This window comes from Schistocerca gregaria, chromosome 5 (assembly GCF_023897955.1).
Source record: "Schistocerca gregaria isolate iqSchGreg1 chromosome 5, iqSchGreg1.2, whole genome shotgun sequence".
In the NCBI taxonomy this organism is placed as follows: domain Eukaryota; kingdom Metazoa; phylum Arthropoda; class Insecta; order Orthoptera; family Acrididae; genus Schistocerca; species Schistocerca gregaria.
The window spans coordinates 140,245,877-140,264,637 of NC_064924.1; positions in this window are offsets into that span (position 1 = coordinate 140,245,877).

Genomic DNA, 18,761 nt, shown 5'->3' on the forward strand with positions numbered 1-18,761 from the left:
CATAAGGGAACGTCTAGAGTGGCATCGTCAATATACCACCTGTATGGTTTCAATTTTAATTTATAAACGGTCACTGAACCAAGCAGCGATGTTCAAAACTTTGTAATTGATGAATCATATCATTCGAGTTTTGGCAATTTGTCATCTGACTGTCTGCCCGGTGGTCGTTTAAAACCCCTAATTATCAGAACTGGCAGACGTATCAAGATGAATCTTATGTCACATACCAACGTCTATGGTCCCTTGCCGCTGTCAAACATCTGAAATTCTAATTCAGTGCAGCTAATGGATACGACATTTAAGGCACGTATTTTGATACTCGCAAACTCACTCATCAACACCTACAGGGCACCTCCCGTGGAAATAGAATCCCAAAACTTTACAACGAAAGCAGAAAAAACAACAACCGAAAACTGTTAATTAGTAATTATATCACACGAAACAAATTTTTGGTCATGTGTCATGCGATTGTCTGTGCCGGTCTTTCAAGACCCCTTCCTCTAAGGAACGCTTAGACGTATCAAGTTGAAATTTTTGGAACACACAAAGGTCTCTGGTCTCTTGGCGGTATAATAAAAGATAACTTCCAAGTCACATCGAGAAAGTTCAAAGAAGAGCAGAACTTTTTGCATTATCGTGAAACAGGGGAGGGAATGTCGCGGATACGATACAGGATTTGGCATGAACACCATTAACACAAAGGCGTTTTTCGTTGCGACGGAATCTTGTTACAAACTTTCAATCACCAGCTTTCACCTGTGAATGCGAAAATATCTTGTTGATGCCGACCTAATTAGGGAGAAACGATCGTGGTAAAAAAATGAGGGAAATCAGAGCTCGCGCGGAAGTTATAGGTGTTCGTTGTTTCCGAGCGTTGTTCAAGAGTGGAGTAATAGAGAATTATTGTGAAAGTGGTTCGATGAATCATCTGCCAGGCAATTTGAGAGTAGATATAGAAGTCAGTCCACCAAAAGACATTGACGCTTATGTCTCAATTTTCGATATTTGCCAACTCAATCATCAAAATCTATCTGATACTTTCGGCTGGCCTAGATCCTGAAATTTTGCAAGAACCAAGGTTTCACTTTACACCCAATGAAAAAAGTGCGGAAATTAATTTATAATTGTATAACACCAAACAATTTCTTTGTTGTCTCTTGTTATGTGACTGTTTGTCTGTCTCTCAGTCCAAGACACCTTTTTTTTTTTTCAGGAAAAGGTAGACGTGTGATATTGACATTTGTATCACATACTAAGGCAAATGACCCCTTGGCAGTGTAATAAGAGGTAACATCCAAGACAATGCATTCAAAAGATGCGGACATTTACGTCAAACATTCCGAAACTCGAAAACTCAGTCATCAAAATCCACAGGATGCTTCCAGTTGACCTAGAATCACGAAACTTACCAAAAACCGAAGTTTCGCTCCACAACCAAGGAACAAAATTCGAAATCTGTTAATTTGTAATCGTATCACAGGAAAGTTTGTCATTTTTGATCACAGTGTTTGTCTGTCGGTTCGTATGTTAGGAGCTCTTTTTCTCAGAAACTGACAGAATGTCAAGTTGAAATTTATGTCGCACTCTAAGGCCTAGAGTCACTTCGCAGTGTAATAAATTTAAGTTTCTAAGTCAATGTAAACAGAAGATACGAACATTACGGCACATGTTTTGATACAAACTGTCAGCAAAAGCTACAGGATACTTACCGTTGACCTCGAATCACGAAATTCACAAAAGGCAAGATTTCACAGTAGGCGTAAAGGGAAAAAATATCAGGAAATCGTGAATTATATCACACGGAGGAAATATTTTTTTTGTTTTTCGTTGTGTAACTGTAGGTGTCCGTCCATCTGTTAAACTACCTTTTTGTCTGAGCAACGAGTAGAGTATCCAGTGGATATTTATGTCATATACTGGAGCCGTAGGTCCCTTGGTGGCGTAATATACGTTAGCTTCTAAGTCAATGTAATCAACAGATATGGCCATTTATGTCGCATTTTAATATTCGCAATCTCATTTATTAAAACCTGTAGGGTATTTCCGTTTGAGACTTGGCAAGAGAAAAGCATTTACAGTACAAGTACAGCAGAAAATCAGAAAAGTGTTAACTAAACCAGCGAAAAATTTTTTTCCTCATTTTTTTATCCGACTTCGAACTTGGAATCCTTGGGACCGATATCTTGCCAGTATTAGCGTCTGTTAACAGGGGAAAACCCGCCGAAATCCTAGATTCCAGGAACAAATGGTCTGTCTATATACACAATTAACTTATTACGGAGACGAAGTCCTCAGATCCCCAGAAAGATACGATATAGCAAGGGAATGGAGGGAATACTGGTCGCTGAATAATCACCATCCTCTCATCACTGATTTTGGTACTTCGATACTGGTGGAAGGAATGCAAATGCCCAGAAGAACTTGGTGCAGACTTCATCGTGTGAGGACTAACCACAGCAGGTGTAGCTGTTCTCCACAAATGCAAACTCACTGATGACCCACGATGCGACTGTAGTGCAGAAGAACAAACAATCCCTCGCCTGATCTTCGAATGTCCTGCGAGGATGTTTGAAGGAGAATGGAGGGATATCATGAATGCTACTCCACATGCTGTTCAGTGGGTGACCTGCTTAGATGTGGACTTATAGCTGCAGCGGCTGTCTCCCTAATCTTACGCATATTCTTGTTTGCAATCAATCATTTAATAATGTATTTTTAATTCGTTTATTATATTAAATAATAGTTTGTGTTCAATTTTACTCTGTAGATGCCATACGCTAAACAAATAAATAAAAGTTTTTACGGAACCGTCTTTGCGCAATTTTTACTCGCAATTGGCCAATTTTTTAAAGTAGAGTTTTCTTCGGGCGATGAGTCACGATGAATTGCGAACGCATTGTCTTTTCTGTCGGTGTATGTTCACGATGTTATACATTCTAACTGGGCAGTTTCGCAGTTCCATGCAGCTCGTCAACAGTCGCTGTTGCACCGGCCCCTCAGGGACTCATTGAACAAATGGTGAAATTCAGTGGCCCCGCATCTCTTGGAAACTCTTCCACTTGCAAAGCGCTTGTGCGAGAATCGACACGTGCCGATCTAAGTAGCGACTGATCGGGCGCCATCGTGCGAGCGCGGATAGGCCCGCCTCAGCTCAGCTCAGCTCACCTGCCCCTAGCAGGTTTTCGTGTTTCTCCCCCCCCCCCCCACTTCCCTCCTGCTACGGCGCTTCCGTTCCCCCTCTTCCGCCCCCCCCCCCCCCTTCCCACTACCGACTTCGGCGCTCACCTGTGGAGCTGGCATCTGGCATCCATCATCGCCGTAATTGCGAAGCTTTGGGTCGAGCAACTTACTGGTTTCACACTTGTTGTTGCTTAATATCTCGCTTGGAATATTTTTATTTTGTGGCATGCATAGTCCAAAACTGTGGAAGACAAGACGAAATCGGATGAATTAATGATCTGGGGAAACAGGAAAGAGGAGATCAAGGAACGGCTGGACGCTTGGGAAGAAACTCTGAGAAAGAATTGAATAAAATTTAATGGACACAAATGTGAGATACTGGCTACAAGTAGAAAGAAAAATAGACCAATCAGCGGTATAAAGATTGGTGGTGAACAATGGGATAACTGGAAAGTGTAATATACTTGAGAAGTGAACGTGGTAGGCAGGCAGAAGCGTTTCTGAGAAGTATTAGGAGCCCGTCAGAAACAAAAACGTTGCACAAAAAAACCAGAGAGGTAATATATAGCATTTACCAAATCCCAATACTGACCTATTCGTCTGAAACATGGGTAATGAAGAAATGTAACCAGATTACGGGCATGTGAAATGAAGTTTTTCAAAGAGTGGGGTAGGAGTAACAGTGAGAGATAGGATAAGGAATGAAAGACTAAGAGAAATAGTGAAAGAGGAACCCTAGCAGAGCAGGATACAAACATCAAGGCTAAGATGGTATCAGGCCGTAAAGAGAGTGGAAAACATGTGGATTCCCAAGAAGATACGTGAAATGAAGGTAGACGCTAACGACCTAGAGGACGACCAAATGAGCGATGGCTGAAGGTGTGGAGAAGTGTACTGGAAAAAAGTGGCTGGACTGGTCCAGAGTGAACGCAGAAAGGTGGTGGGAAAACAGGACTAGGTGGTGACGCTTACGGTGCAAACAGATGCAGCCTGGGGCTGAAACTATACAAGATGTAAGGTTCAAGAGATGGACTGATGTGCAGATAGTAGATCATGAAAACACTGACATCCCGGAAGAAGGGGTGGTTGAGTTTTACTTAAGGGATGAAAAATGGGAAAGCACATGGTGGTGACAGTGTTTAAGGAGAAATTATTGGCGATGAAGGCAAATGATTAGAAAAAGAACGTGAAAACTGATTTGTACAAAGACTGCGCAGAACAGCAATTCCTCCAAGCCGTGACAAGGCCGTAATTAATGAAAGAGACGAAGAAATTTTAAAGTACTGTAGTCCGCCATGGACACCTTGAACAACTAGGCATGACGTTCATATTCACAGGACATGTACATTAGTACGTTCTGCAGAAATGAAAAGCTTTTCAGTCACCTCGGAACAACATTTGTCCCGCTTCCTAATGGGCAAAGGGTGCACCATGGACACCTTGAACAACTAGAGACATGACGTTCATATTCACAGGGCATGTACATTAGTTTGTTCTGCAGGAATGAAAAGCATTTCAGTCACCTCGGAACAGCATTTGTTCTGTTGCCTAGAGAGCAAAGGCTCCGCCATGGACACCTTGAACAACTAGACATGACGTTCATATTCACAGGACATGTACATTAATATGTTCTGCAGAAATTAAAAGCATTTCAGTCACCTCAGAACAGCATTTGTCCCGCTACCTAGTGGGCAAAGGGTGCACCATGGACACCTTGAACAATTAGAGACGTAACGTTCATATTCACTGGACATGTACATTAGTATGTTCTGCAGAAATGAAAAGCATTTCAGTCAACTCGGAACAGCATTTGTCCCGCTTCCTAGTGGGCAAAGGGTGCACCATGGACACCTTGAACAACTAGAGATGTGACGTTCATATTCACAGGACATGTACATTAGTACGTTCTACAGATATGTAAACCATTTCAGTCACCTCGGAACAGCATTTGTCCCGGTACCTAATGGGCAAAATGGTGCACCATGGACACCTTGAACAACTAGAGACATGATGTTCATATTCACAGGACATGTACATTAGTATGTTCTGCAGAAAGGGAAAGCATTTCAGTCACCTCGGAACAGCATTTGTCTCGCTACCTAGTGGGCAAAGGGTGCACCATGGACACCTTGAACAACTAGGCATGCGTTCATATTCACAGGACATGTACATTAGTATGTTCTGCAGAAATAAAAAGCATTTCAGTCACCTTGGAACAGCATTTGTCCTGCTGCGTAGTGGGCAAAGGGTGGACCATGGACACCTTGAACTACTAGAGACGTGATATTCATATTCACAAGACATGTACATTAGTATGCTCTGCATAAATGAAAAGCATTTCAGGCACCTCGTACCAGCATTTGTCCTGTTGCCTAGAGGGCAAAGGCTCCGCCATGGACACCTTGAACAACTAGAGACATGACGTTCATATTCACAGGACAAGTACATTAGTACGTTCTGCAGAAATGAAAAGCATTTTAGTCACCTTGGAACAGCATGTGTCCTGTTGCCTAGTAGGCAAACGGTCTGCCATTGGCCCTGATAGCTTGTTCCGTACGTGATGGCATCGACGCTTAGAAGGCGCGAATGCCGTCCTTTGGTATAGCCGTCCATACTGCATTCACCTGGTTCCAAAGTTCCTCTGTTGTGGTTAGCATTGGATCACAGCCGTGTACCTGTAGTTTCACCATATTCCACGCATTTTCGATTGGCGACAAGTCTGGTGATCTGGCGGGCCAGGGCAAAAGGCTGACATCCTATGACACCAAGAAGGCACGTGTTAGTGCAACATGTGGAAGTGCTTTGTCTTGCTGAAAAATGGCGTCTGGAGTGTTGTATAGAAAGGGTATGGCTACAGGCCGCAGGATATCATTCGGGTAGGTTACAATGGCCAAAGTGCCCTAGACACGCACCAACTTGATTTGTGGTTGTACGCAATTGCACCCAAGGCCATAAGGCCTTAAGTTGGCGCTGTATGTCTTGTGCGAATGCAGCCACTGTGATGCCGCTCCCCATTTCCGCAGCGAACCAAAATGTGGCCAATCAAAGAGTTCCTCCGATAATCCGACCTTTTTTGCGTTCCAACCATGCCCTCTGTCGCGTCGGGGACGGATTAGCGAGGTTCTGCTGTGTAGTCAAGTTCACGACTGACGACCACTAAGCTAGACAAAACAGTGTCTCAGGACTACTAGCAACAACTGATTTATGGGGTGTGCGGACATTTGCCACGCCGGACCTTTGCCACGCCGGACATTTGCCACGATTTTACCTGCTCAGAGGGCTTGAGTCCCTTGTCTCCCCTTGTTTGTCCAAGAACACGACTCCTGTGACGTCGATCGATACACCATTGCTGTCTAGCGGGTTTCTGCACATTCGTCAAAGGTAGGCGGAGAAGTGGACGACGCGCACGTAACCCTTGCTACAATAAACGGCGACAGAGTGTCACCCTTGATAGTGTACGACGTGTAACACTGTTCCGCGTTTGCCATTCCGATGAGGTGTCGATCTTCTCAGGCGCTGGTCTGGGCAGTGCGACCTGACCCGTCTCGTCGTGTTCCGTGAACCATTCCGGACACATCCGTTGCACTGCCGAAAACTTCGGCCGCACGAGCAGCAATTTCCCGGATGGATGCATGACATTCTCTCACGCCAGTAATGCGCCCTATTAAAAACTCACTGGTTTGACGGTATGGTTCATGGATACGTCTGCGAGGCATCCTGCACATTTTCTCAACTCACGCTGATCCATTACATTCGATTTACAGCTACAACGAGAGCTGCAGGCACTTTTTACCGGCAGGCGGTGCTGTGCCGCGATCTTTTTCTATTCGTGTCAGAGGTACACTAAAATGAACAAATATACAATACATGCAAAGAAAACTATACGGTATTCACCCAGAATTGGGCAACTTTGATAGCATTGGGTGCTGCAGATGTTAAGGCCTTCATGCTACAGCTGGTTGTGCATAAGTTACATTTGAAGAGATGCCGGGTTGTCTGCAATTCACCGCATTCGCACAGTGTTGTGTTGGCATTTGGCAGTTGGAAGTTCCATTTAAGGAGATTGTCCCTCGATCTTGGGACTTCGGTCCGTAGTCTGCTCCAAGACTAGATGACCCACTTCTCCATTTGCCCAGGCGGCAGGCGCCGCGGTAGCGATGGCGACCCCGAAAATTCGGGCCGACATGGTTCACATGCTAACCGTTTCTGCAGAACATATTAATGTACATATCCAGTGAATATGAACATCCTATCTCTAGTCGTTCAAGGTGATCTGGTTTTTCTGAACATGAGCGTATAAGAATCGCCTTGTTATTCGTGAGGACATTTTACTGTTGCATCAAATGGAGGAATAACACAACGAATGCAAGGAAGGAATATAAAAAGATTGGAAGCACGACTCGTAATGAATTATAACGAGGTAAAAATTATGTGTCGCCAATATATATATATATATATATATATATATATATATATATATATATATATATATAAAAAACTGAAGTAAAGGAAATAGTTCATGAGAATTTTTTTCACAGCAACTGAAAACAAATACTACACAGACAGGAAAAGGAATCAACACGAAAGTAGCACGGTAGCTTGGGGTGATTTTGTTAAACGGAATAGAGTTCTGAGAAGTAAGCTCCGCGATCTATCTGGAAAGGTATCTTAGAAGGTTGTCGGGGAAGTCCGCTGCCAACGTTCGGAGTTCTGTCTTAGTCTTTATATATAGCACCTAAAGTGTACTTTTATTTTTTTACTTCGGTACTTCGAGCAATATTTTACAAAAAAAAAAGGGCTCTGAGCACTATGGGACTTAACATCTATGGTCATAAGTCCCCTAGAATTTAGAACTACTTAAACCTAACTAACCTAAGGACATCACACAACACCCAGTCATCACGAGGCAGAGAAAATCCCTGACCCCGCCGGGAATCGAACCCGAGAACCCGGGCGCGGGAAGCGAGAACGCTACCGCACGACCACGAGCTGCGAACCAACGTCTTACATTCATGCGCATCGTCTTCCGGATTCTACTCTAAATTGAAGGTTCCTGTAACAGTAATTAAATAACACATCTATTACCGTATAGTGTGTATTTCATGATAAGTGCTTCAGTTAAGAAAGAGTTTTCTTGATGCTGTCACATAAAATCTTTGATTGTGATAATGAAGAAGCTGAGAATGGAAGCAGTTATAAAAAATAAATAAAATAACTAGATATCTGGAGCAGCGTTATACCACCATTGCATTGGGAATCAGCCAATTGTGAACGAAGTACTAGTTTTGATTTTGGCTTAGAGACTTCGAGTACCATTAACTGGGGTATGATAATGGGAGGATTCCTACTAGGGACTACTTACCACAGCTACTCGCGGACCAGGAGACGACCGACGATAATATATTTTTCATTTTTTATTGATTCCTTTATTTATTAAATGTCTTGTCTTCGTATATAAAACCGGTTTCAATGTATAAATCGTCTGTGCAGAGAACGTTACGCATCAGTTGTCCAAAACGTGTGATTTATTTAACACAACACTTTTCTAGACTACAGAATCTCATTATCAAGTTCAAGGGAAGCAGAAATCTCTGTTTCCGTTACTGTGCATACCCACGTGCATCTAATCTGTCTACACTGGCATGTAGTATTACGTATCTTAAGCGGAATGTGCCATCAGGCACTGTCAACACATACTGAAGAGTCATATCTGCGATACGCTCAAGCATGTATTATGTTTGTACCATAGGATGCCCTCCTGTAATCGGTTAATGTATACAGTGAAAGGGAAAAGGACAGACTTAGAGATAACTAGCACGAGAGCCTGTGGTCGGATATTGATACCATCAAAACACGCGTATAATGTGGGCTCCACTGTTCACAGCCTACAGCTATTGACACTTTAATTTTAATCGCTGATGGACAATTCTGCACTAACGGTATATAAATATTTTTCTTCCTGATACGTCCAATACACAATATCAGTAATTATTAATCTCCAAGTCGTGGCACGGTATTTGAGGCTTAGTAATATTTATTAACCTGTTGACACACTTATTCCAGACGGAGCACATATATCCGATATCTCAGTACGAGGATCTTTAGCTTGAGTACGAGAGTTTGGAAGCGATTTTATTGTTCATGACGCACTGGTAGTTAACTCGTCCCCTCCCTCGGGCATGGGTGTGTGTGTTTGTCCTTAGGATAATTTAGGTTAAGTAGTGTGTAAGCTTAGGGACTGATGACAGCAGTTAAGTCCCATAAGATTTCACACACATTTGAATAGTTAACTCGTCCAGTTGCTAGCACGTGTCAACTCATGATACTTTCTAAAGTCGCCGTCACACGGGACGAGTCAGCTAACGTTGAGGTGGCGCTCTACGAGTATTGTGATATCAGTTTCTGCTGTTTCACGTTGAAGAGCCATTTCATCACGCGAAACACAAAATAAGTGCCACGTAAAGTAGAACTAATAAGAAGCAAGAACGTTCTCTACATTAGAAGCAGAACTTTCGTAAAGCCGTACTGTAGTTGAAGAAGGGATTATCCAGGATGGAATGATGACAGTATTAGGAAAAGAACAGATTACTACTCACCGTGTAGCGGAGATACTGAGTCGCAGATAGGCACAACAAAAAGACTGTCAAACAAGTAAGCTTTCGGCCAAAAAGGCCTTCATCGGATTTAGACAACACACACTCACTCACGCAAACGCAACACGTACACACACACACACACACACACACACACACACACACACACACACACACACGCACACACACACATTTTGAGGTGTTTAGCTTTAATCCGTATTGGAGGGGGGGGGGGGAGTTGTGTTATAACTTACACTCTACGAATATATGCTGTTCCTAAGCATCAACACGTTTAATCTCTCGAGAACTCGTAGGTATTGGTACGAATTGTTGTAATAAAATGACGGGAAACGTCATTTGGGGTTAAAGAATTTTGAAGTTGAGTGTTTTCGTATTGTAACAGTGTGTGTGTCACGAAGCAAACAACTTTAAGTCTACGGCACATTGAAGATTCACGAAAAACGTGTCGCCTTGGCAGGATTTGTTAAAATTAAGTGTGGGTTCATAACACATCGGCCGTTAAAGGCCTGATAAGACCATAACATAAAAGACATGGACGCCCACTGCAGAACTTCAGCGTAGTGTATTTGGCAGGGGCAACACATTACAGAACAGGTGGTGACCGTTTCGCGTCCCGCTGTGGCCATATTCATTCATTTATTTTCACCTTCAAGTCTTCTAAAAGGTTGTGCGACTTTCACATTAAATTAATAGTAATAAATCTCTCTATCAGGAGCGAGTTTGTTCGATTATATGAATTTCTATAACCTGATGTCCTTCCTGAATGGGCATGTGCCTTTCCTCTTTGTCCTGTAAGATGTTTATGGACACAGGAGTTTTTAGTACATAGAAGTAACATGACTAGCGCACAGACAAGGAAGGAATTTGTGCACTTTAATAGAAGCAACGTAGCAATTTCATGCGCGTCTATTTTCGTAAACAAACGGTGTGGTGTGCGAGTGAAATACAGCTGTGTCTCGTGCCGTTGGATTTTCCGTTCGCGTCCATGTCAACGTCTGCTGCGGAGCTCGGTATCGCCGTTGGCAAGCAACGATTTCGCTATATACTTAAAACATTCGAAAGTGATGCAATTTTTATTAGCTGCTCAGGCACTGAATCAAACTTTTCTTTTTTTTAATACGACTTTGTACTCTTCGCGCCATTCGGAAACTCTTGAAAACCAAAGCGTAATAGTATGGAGTTTGTTAAAAACTAAACTACGATTTTCGCTTGAACAGGAGGACGATGCGCTAAATATTTAAAAAAGGGCCGGAGAGTCAGTATTGTGCAGATCAATCGCTTATGCCACGTGAAGGTGGCGTAACGGTAGAAAGTTGTCCTGTCGTGTCACGCTGGTATTCATTGTGTAGTTGTTTATCGCATTTTTTTCTTTTTTTTTTTACGGAAGTGTCGCAGCAGGCAGTTGCAAGCGTCATATAGCCATGCTCCTCTTTTCTTCGGGCTCGTGTACGCTGCATGCACACATACAGGAGCACTGTGTAACAGCCGCCATGGCACTAAGCACTCTCAAAAGATAGCGTTTCGGTTCCCTTCGCCTCGTCGCTCTTCGTCCTTTCCAAAGCAACGGCGCTGGGCCCTTAAAGTGCAAGAGCAGGAAGCGTAGGGAGTGACGGAAGTTTATGTGTTGTGTGTATGCTGTACAGTACAAAGAAATGCATGATTAAATTCGTAGGTGATTTGGGAGTCAGTTTCTTCGCATGGCCCTAACGAGACGTTTTCAATGGGCGAGGCATCTGGAGGACGTGTTGGCCAGAAGCACAGTCGAAGAGGATGCGCCATAAATCGCATGCAGGACATTTGCCACGCCGGACATTTGCCACACTTGCCCCTTCGCCAGGTAAGGGACGCCCTTCCTCGTACTTCTTCTGGCCACTTTCAAACGACCGTCTCCACATCTTACTCGATACAGCCAGTGTGTAAGGGATCTTCTTCTTCGACATCTTCTTTTACGAAATAGAAATATTTATAGCTTTTGGGAAACGATAGCAATACCGACGATTATGTCAGTATGTAACTAGTTCTGCCAAGTATCTATCGCTCTGTCAGTACGGTAGCTTCCTTTTAAGCTTACTGATTGCGATAGAAGCAGTCCATCGACATGGGAGCAACAAGAAAGGAACGATGTAAAGAGAATGCGAATGTACGCTAATCATTTGTTTTTGATCACTGCATTTGTGCCTACTTTAATTACTACAACTACATGCCCAAAAGACAATAAGGAAGGAAGAAATGGGAATGTGAATGTTTGAAAAGAAGAGCAACATACTCCATATAAATTTACTCTCTAAAATCCGATATCCCTTGCGGCGAAACATAAGTTAATAAAGTTTAGCGGGACAATGTTCAAAACTTGACTGAAAACACGTTCACTAAATAGAGATAAGAACTTCTATGATTGACGTGTCATCTAAAGTCGACGTACAATTTTAAAATGTTAGAAATAAGGAAATGAAGTAATACAGAATGCTATGCTTGTAACATACGTTGTTGTCTACATTGTTTTGCTCTGGTATTTACAGGATCACAGAGAAAGTATCCTAGGTTTTGGAGGGAAAAGCCGTAATTCTAATGATCTGCACTACAACAGAAACAAGAAGCACAACTTAAGGGAAAAATAATGTAATGTGTGTTCCATCTCACAAGCGACATTGAAGCAGAGAGTTCCTGTGACTTAGTATGGGCAGAGGTTTTTATTCGACAACCGGAATAAATTAATAAATGGCTTCTGTTACCGGCCCCCCGCCTCATATGAAACAGTTCAAATGGCTCTGAGCACTATGGGACTTAACATATAAGGTCATCAGTCCCCTAGAACTTAGAACTAGTTAAACCTAACTAACCTAAGGAGATCACACACATCCATGCCCGAGGCAGGAGATGAAACAGTTGCTGAACAGTTTAAAGAAAACTTGAGTCTCATCACAAATAGGTACGCTACTCATAGAATTATAGTTGGCAGCGACTTCAATCTACCTTCCGTATGTTGGCAAAAATACAGTTTCAGACCATATTGTAGATAGAAAACAACTTCCGTAATTGCTCTAAATGCTTTTTTTAATTATTGTGAACAATTGGTTCACGAGGCCATTCAAATTGTAAATGGTGACGAAAACACACTTGACCTCTTAGCCACAAATAATCCTGAGAATCACGACGGATACAGGGATTAGTGAACACACAGTCGAGCGAGGCTCAATTCTGCAACAAAGAAATTCACCAAAACTAAACGCGAAATATATCTATTTATAAAAGCAGCTCAAAATTCGTTTGATGTCTTTCTAATAGACAGTCTCCAATCCATCCAAATTATGTAAGTGAAGACCATAAGTGGTTTAAGTTCAAAGAAATAGTATCAACAGCACTCGAGAGATTCATAATAAATAAATTAATAAGAGACGGAACTGATCCCCCATCGTACACAAAACACGGCAGAAAGCTGCTGCAGGAGCATCGAAAAAGGCACGTATAATTTAGACGAACGCGAAATCTCCAAAATTGGCGAAGTTTTACAGAGGCTCGAAATTTGGTGCCGATTTCAATGCGAGATGCATTTAATAGTTTCCATAATGAAAGTCTCTCTAGAAATGTGGCAGAAAATCTGGTCCTACGTTAAGTAAACCAGCGGAAATGCTCAGTAAGTACCTTTACTGTACGTCAGCGATGAGGAGGAGGTGGAGGGGGAGACAAGGGACTCAAGCCTTCTGAGCAGGTAAAATCGTGGCAAATGTCCTGCGTGGAAAAGGTCCGGCGTGGCAAATGTCCGCACACCCCATAAATCAGTTGTTGCTAGTAGTCCTGAGACACTGTTTTGTCTAGCTTAGTGGTCGTCAGTCGTGAACTTTACTACACAACAGAACCTCGCTAATCTGTCCCCGACGCGACAAGGCGCATGGTCGGAACGCAAAAAAGGTCGGATTATTGCAGGAACTCTTTTATTGACCCATAACAATACAGCACAGTAGAACTATAAATTCTGGAGACACAGTTTCTTGTAAAAACAGTAACTAAGCGAAAAAACGTTAACACACTAAAACTCTTACACGAGGATGTAATGTATGGTAGTGCGTGTACTGCTATATACGCCTGTATCATACAGTAAGCAACTGTTACTGCGAGTGAAAGTTTACCATCTGCAGGTACCTTATTACGGTACTGCAGTGACTCGCAACTGATTTGCTCTTAACTGTTAAAACCCCGTGAAATCACCTGTCTCAAGTAAGATGAAAAAAGTCTATACTTTTGCTTATCAGACGACAACCTGCCACGACGCTCTGCCGTTTCCTAAATCCACAAAATGTCTATTGGGGTATGCATAGAGCTATGTTCGATTAATTGAAGGGCTACATCAAATGCAGTTTTAGCATTTTTATGCGCTACTCGAGCCGTAGGTTCATTTTCTTCGTAGTCATCAATTTGCTCTCGTTACAGAGTTGGAGTTAGAGCGTTCAAGACTCAGTCGTCAGTTAATGCTGATTCCGTTGTGCATACAGCATCAGATGTACTTGTCCACTCATTTAGGTCACTGTGCTCTGGGTCTCGTTTAGTTGGTGCTATACTATAGTAAGACGGATGCAGTCACTAATTTATGAAACAAGTGCATGAACAGTAACACTTTTTATTGATTGAGGTAGAAAGTTATTTCATACTAAATGTGATCGAGCTAGAGCACCTGGCAATAGTTAACTTGTAACACTGAAAACACAAATAAAATACCTCCTGTACCATCCAAAGTTTTTCGCCTTTTAATATGCGTTGATAACTTCTACTGTTCTGTAATCCTGAATCTAGAGGCTGTGTTACAGAAACTATATTTAATATGTAGTGGATGTAATAGTGTATTTATTTGTGAATGTAAATACTTGATTGTAATTATAATGTAAATATCGTAAATTGCCTGATCTTTATCTTAATGTATTGATAGCGACGACGAAATGGCAGCAACTGTGCCGTTGTTTATCTTTGCGTATGGAGAGTCTCTGTCGCACTGCGAACAGAGAGGAAGCACCTGCTTCGTTAGCCCGTGAGTATTAAGAGCACATTCAGAGTGGACAGGCGGAAGATACTGCAGTTCTAACTGTTGCCTGTCCCATCATTATCTGTGGCTCTGGAAACGACTCATGGTTCGGTCAGCATTGTCGTCGACTACATTCTCCGTCGTCCCCACAGCTACAACATTGTAAGACTGTTAACTAATTTTATGCAGGCATGATCCAGTGGCATTTTCTTCACTAACTTTAATAATTTTCATCAATAATAACCTGCAATAGTTAAAACTTGTAGGGCACCTCTGTTCTCATTGTCCTTGGACATTATTACCAAGCATGGTCCCTTTTCGTTCCATGCAGTCACTGAGTGTCGTAAAAATAAGAAAATTGATTTACTACTTACTACCACTTTTGTTTATTTGCCAACGACCAGTTTCAGTCTAAATTTTGCTGCCTCAGTAATTTTTCAGTCTTTTATTGCATAACAAGGGCTTAACTTCTTCTTCTTCTTCCTTAGCCTTTGTCCCGCGTGCTGGCGGGGTCCGCTATTTTGGCTTGATGTCGCCAGTTCTTGTGATCTTGTGCCTGATAAGAGTGAAGGCCTGGGATCTTGAGGTCTTAATGCAGGGTGTCAAGCCATCCTGCTGGCCCCTTCCCATTTACATTTAGGCTGCAACTAGTTTGTGCCACTGTTGTCTCGTCTGCTCTAAGGACATGCCTATACCAACGTAGGTGGCCTTCTCTCATTTTGTCTACTGTTGGTGCAACACCGTGTAGCCTGGAAACTTCATTATTTGTGACATTGTCATGCAATGTTAATGGGCATAACTAATTTGCAATTTTGAGTATTAACTTCATCCACTTACAGTAACGTAAAATTTCACTCGCAAAACTAAAAACTAAAGATACAGCACAAATTTAGACTGCGCAGTTTCGTTTATTCTCTATTTATCTTAGCGAGTGACTCCTGCTGGCCTGGTACATACCTTATTGTTATGTTAGAGGCCAATCAGTTCCTCATTTGCTTAAAGCAAATTCAGTTCAATCTTTCAATAATTAAACTTACAAATTTTGCATTACGTTATGCTGAGATTACTGAAAGTTTCAGTCACAGTCATTTACTTAACCAGCAACTTCATTTAATTTCACAAAAAAATTTAGTATTTCAGATTAAGTAACTGCAAACTCGGTGCTTTCTGATTCATTTATTTTCTCATGAACTGTTGTGTTTTGGCAAAGTGTGACAACCTTCTGTTGCCACACCAGTGACTATTTACTTAGTTTTCTTTACCATTATCTTTCTTAAGATTTTGGATATTTATTGTCCTAGTAGCTGGCGACCTCTTAATTATCCTGTTTTTGCTAATCGGTATTTCCTTTGCATTAAAAATTATGTGGTACCCCTTTCTCCCATGAGTGATTGCACTAAATTTCCATCCATTTCAAAATTATTATCAGTATTTATATTAGGTTAGAACAGTGTATTCCTTCAGAAGGGTCTGTTGTACACTTTCCTCATACTAACCAGCAATATTTTTACTCAAAGTAAAATTTCAGTAGGCATACGCGATCATGGTCAATTATATCACAGTACAGTAGGCCGATTAGGAAGGAGGAGGTTACATACTGCCTACTGATCCATGCTGCAGACGATGTGCCATCAAGTGTCGAGATCTGACTGTAGCAGTGGTCCATGTATACTTAGAAACACTGGAATAGCGTGGTCTGACGAAGTGGCAAGTCGGACCATCCGAGGTCAGATTAGTGAGGTTCTACTGGAGTCCAATTAAAATTACTTGACATTTGACGTCTGTCGCTTGGGGCTACAGTGTTGTCACATCTGCTGCCGCATTTTTTATGGCGACAGGTATTCATGGTCAGTCGCTCCACAAGACAGTGCTGAAGTGCTGTTCATATAATATGGACCAATGTTGGAAGCTGTTCCTATCTGGTCTGATGGAAATGGGAGATGCTCTGCCCACATCCGATTTTAAGTGACCATTTACTGAACTGCGACAGACGACGAGTTTTGTAGGTCTGAATTTACTCTCACTTCCTAACCTAACCATGACCTCATGATGTGGAATCTATGTGAGAAGACGGCAGAAAAATTTCGGTTTCAGCAATAAAAGCTAAATATAACATTTCGTTTTCATCGGTTACCTCAAACTGTCTTCACACCGGCTACACGCTCTGACATAAGACATTCTGATTAGCAGTCCTGGTTGGCACTCGCTTATAGCTCCTAGGCAACGGTGGCAGTTTCGAAACGAAAAAGTATGATAGAAGGAAAAACATAAGAGCAAATAAAAAAGTCAATCTGCTAATGAAAATTATGTGACAAAAGATTAACTTAAGAAATTAAATTTAAACCTATTAATTGAAGATCATCATTATCAGTCACTTTGATAACGAGAAATAAAAAAAAGTGTATCACCTGATGAGATTCGTACTCATGATCCTCTAGATGCCAAGAATCTGCTATAATCAACACGCTGCAGCATCACTTCTCCTCTGGTATTACTTTTACTCCTCTACACAACCAGCTCCTATGACGATTTGTTGCTTACACAAAGTTTGGTATCATGCAATGATGTGTGGAGCTTATCTGCTATAGGCCAATCTTTGTGGAGATAATAATTGAATGTATGAAACCGAATCGCCTCTTGCTCTAAAAGATCTAGTATTGTTTGGCTATCACTGTGTAGAAAACAAGTGTATTTCACTAGCATCGTTTTGAATTTGTTGGTATGGTGTGCTTACCATATCAGATGAAACAAAGACATCAAGAATAAAAACCATACAGTAATTAGAACTGATGTGACCATTTGTTGTGGCAGTTCGGCAATGGAAAACAGTTCAGGTGGAATGTTGTGCACTCTGATAGGATGAAGGCAGCTCCAGTGTTTAAGGTGTCAACTATCAAGTAATTTTAATCAGGCTATAATGAGTAGTACACGTAAGTCAGTTGACACTGGCATTTCGAGGTTTTCTGTTTGTTTTTATCTGAGAAACTGTGGATACAAAGTTAACTACAGAAGACCTAGTACTTGTTTTGCAAATACGGTGGAAACGTGACAACAATTGCAATGGTGTTTGTGATTTGTTTGTCGAACTTTTCCAAAAATATGACCTCCATCTCGACAAGGTATTCGCAAATGCATTTTACGATTTGTAGAGAACAGGTCGATAGTGGAGCTTCCTACTTCAGATGGGCTAAAAACTAATACAGAAGAGATTGTTAAGGATTTTGTACAATGTTTCCGGCAACCACCAACTAAATCTCAAGGAGAAGTATCCAAGAGTACGGAATGGCAAGAACAAGGATTTAGAAAAAGTAGAAATTGAGTCCATATAGACGTTTACATCGAGGCCCAAACGAAGATGATCCAGAAATTGTATGGAATTCTGCAATTTGCACACAATCCAGCATGAATTTGATCTCAAATTTAACAAAAGCTGTCATTGGAGCGACGAATTGAGTTTTAAGGTGAACAGTAACGAAGTACTGTTAGAACAGTCTACTTTTTAAACATTTATAGCTGGCTAGGGAAAAGTTGACATGACAACAAGATGGAGCATCCCTACATTATTGGGTTTCAGTGTGAGACTTTCTGAACGAAAACTTTGCTGAATTGACTGGCAGATGAAGTACTACTCAATGGGATCCATGATCCCCAGATATCACACCCATGGATTTTTCAGTCCAGGATAACGTAAAATATGTTCATTCTGTCAAGACTAGTGATGTAGAATATTTGAAGGAATGAATCCTATCAGAATTTGACAACGAAGGGTCCCAGAAGGTTTGATACAAAAACTGTAATTCAGAGTTGGAAAGATGTAGAACAGCATGTGCAACATGTAATCTTGCATTATTTTGTTGAAAGATCTACCATGGAGAGATGTAGGCATAGAGAGCATACAGAATAACATGGCCAGCAGGTGCACAGTCAGCAGAGTATGTATATGGAGAGAGCAG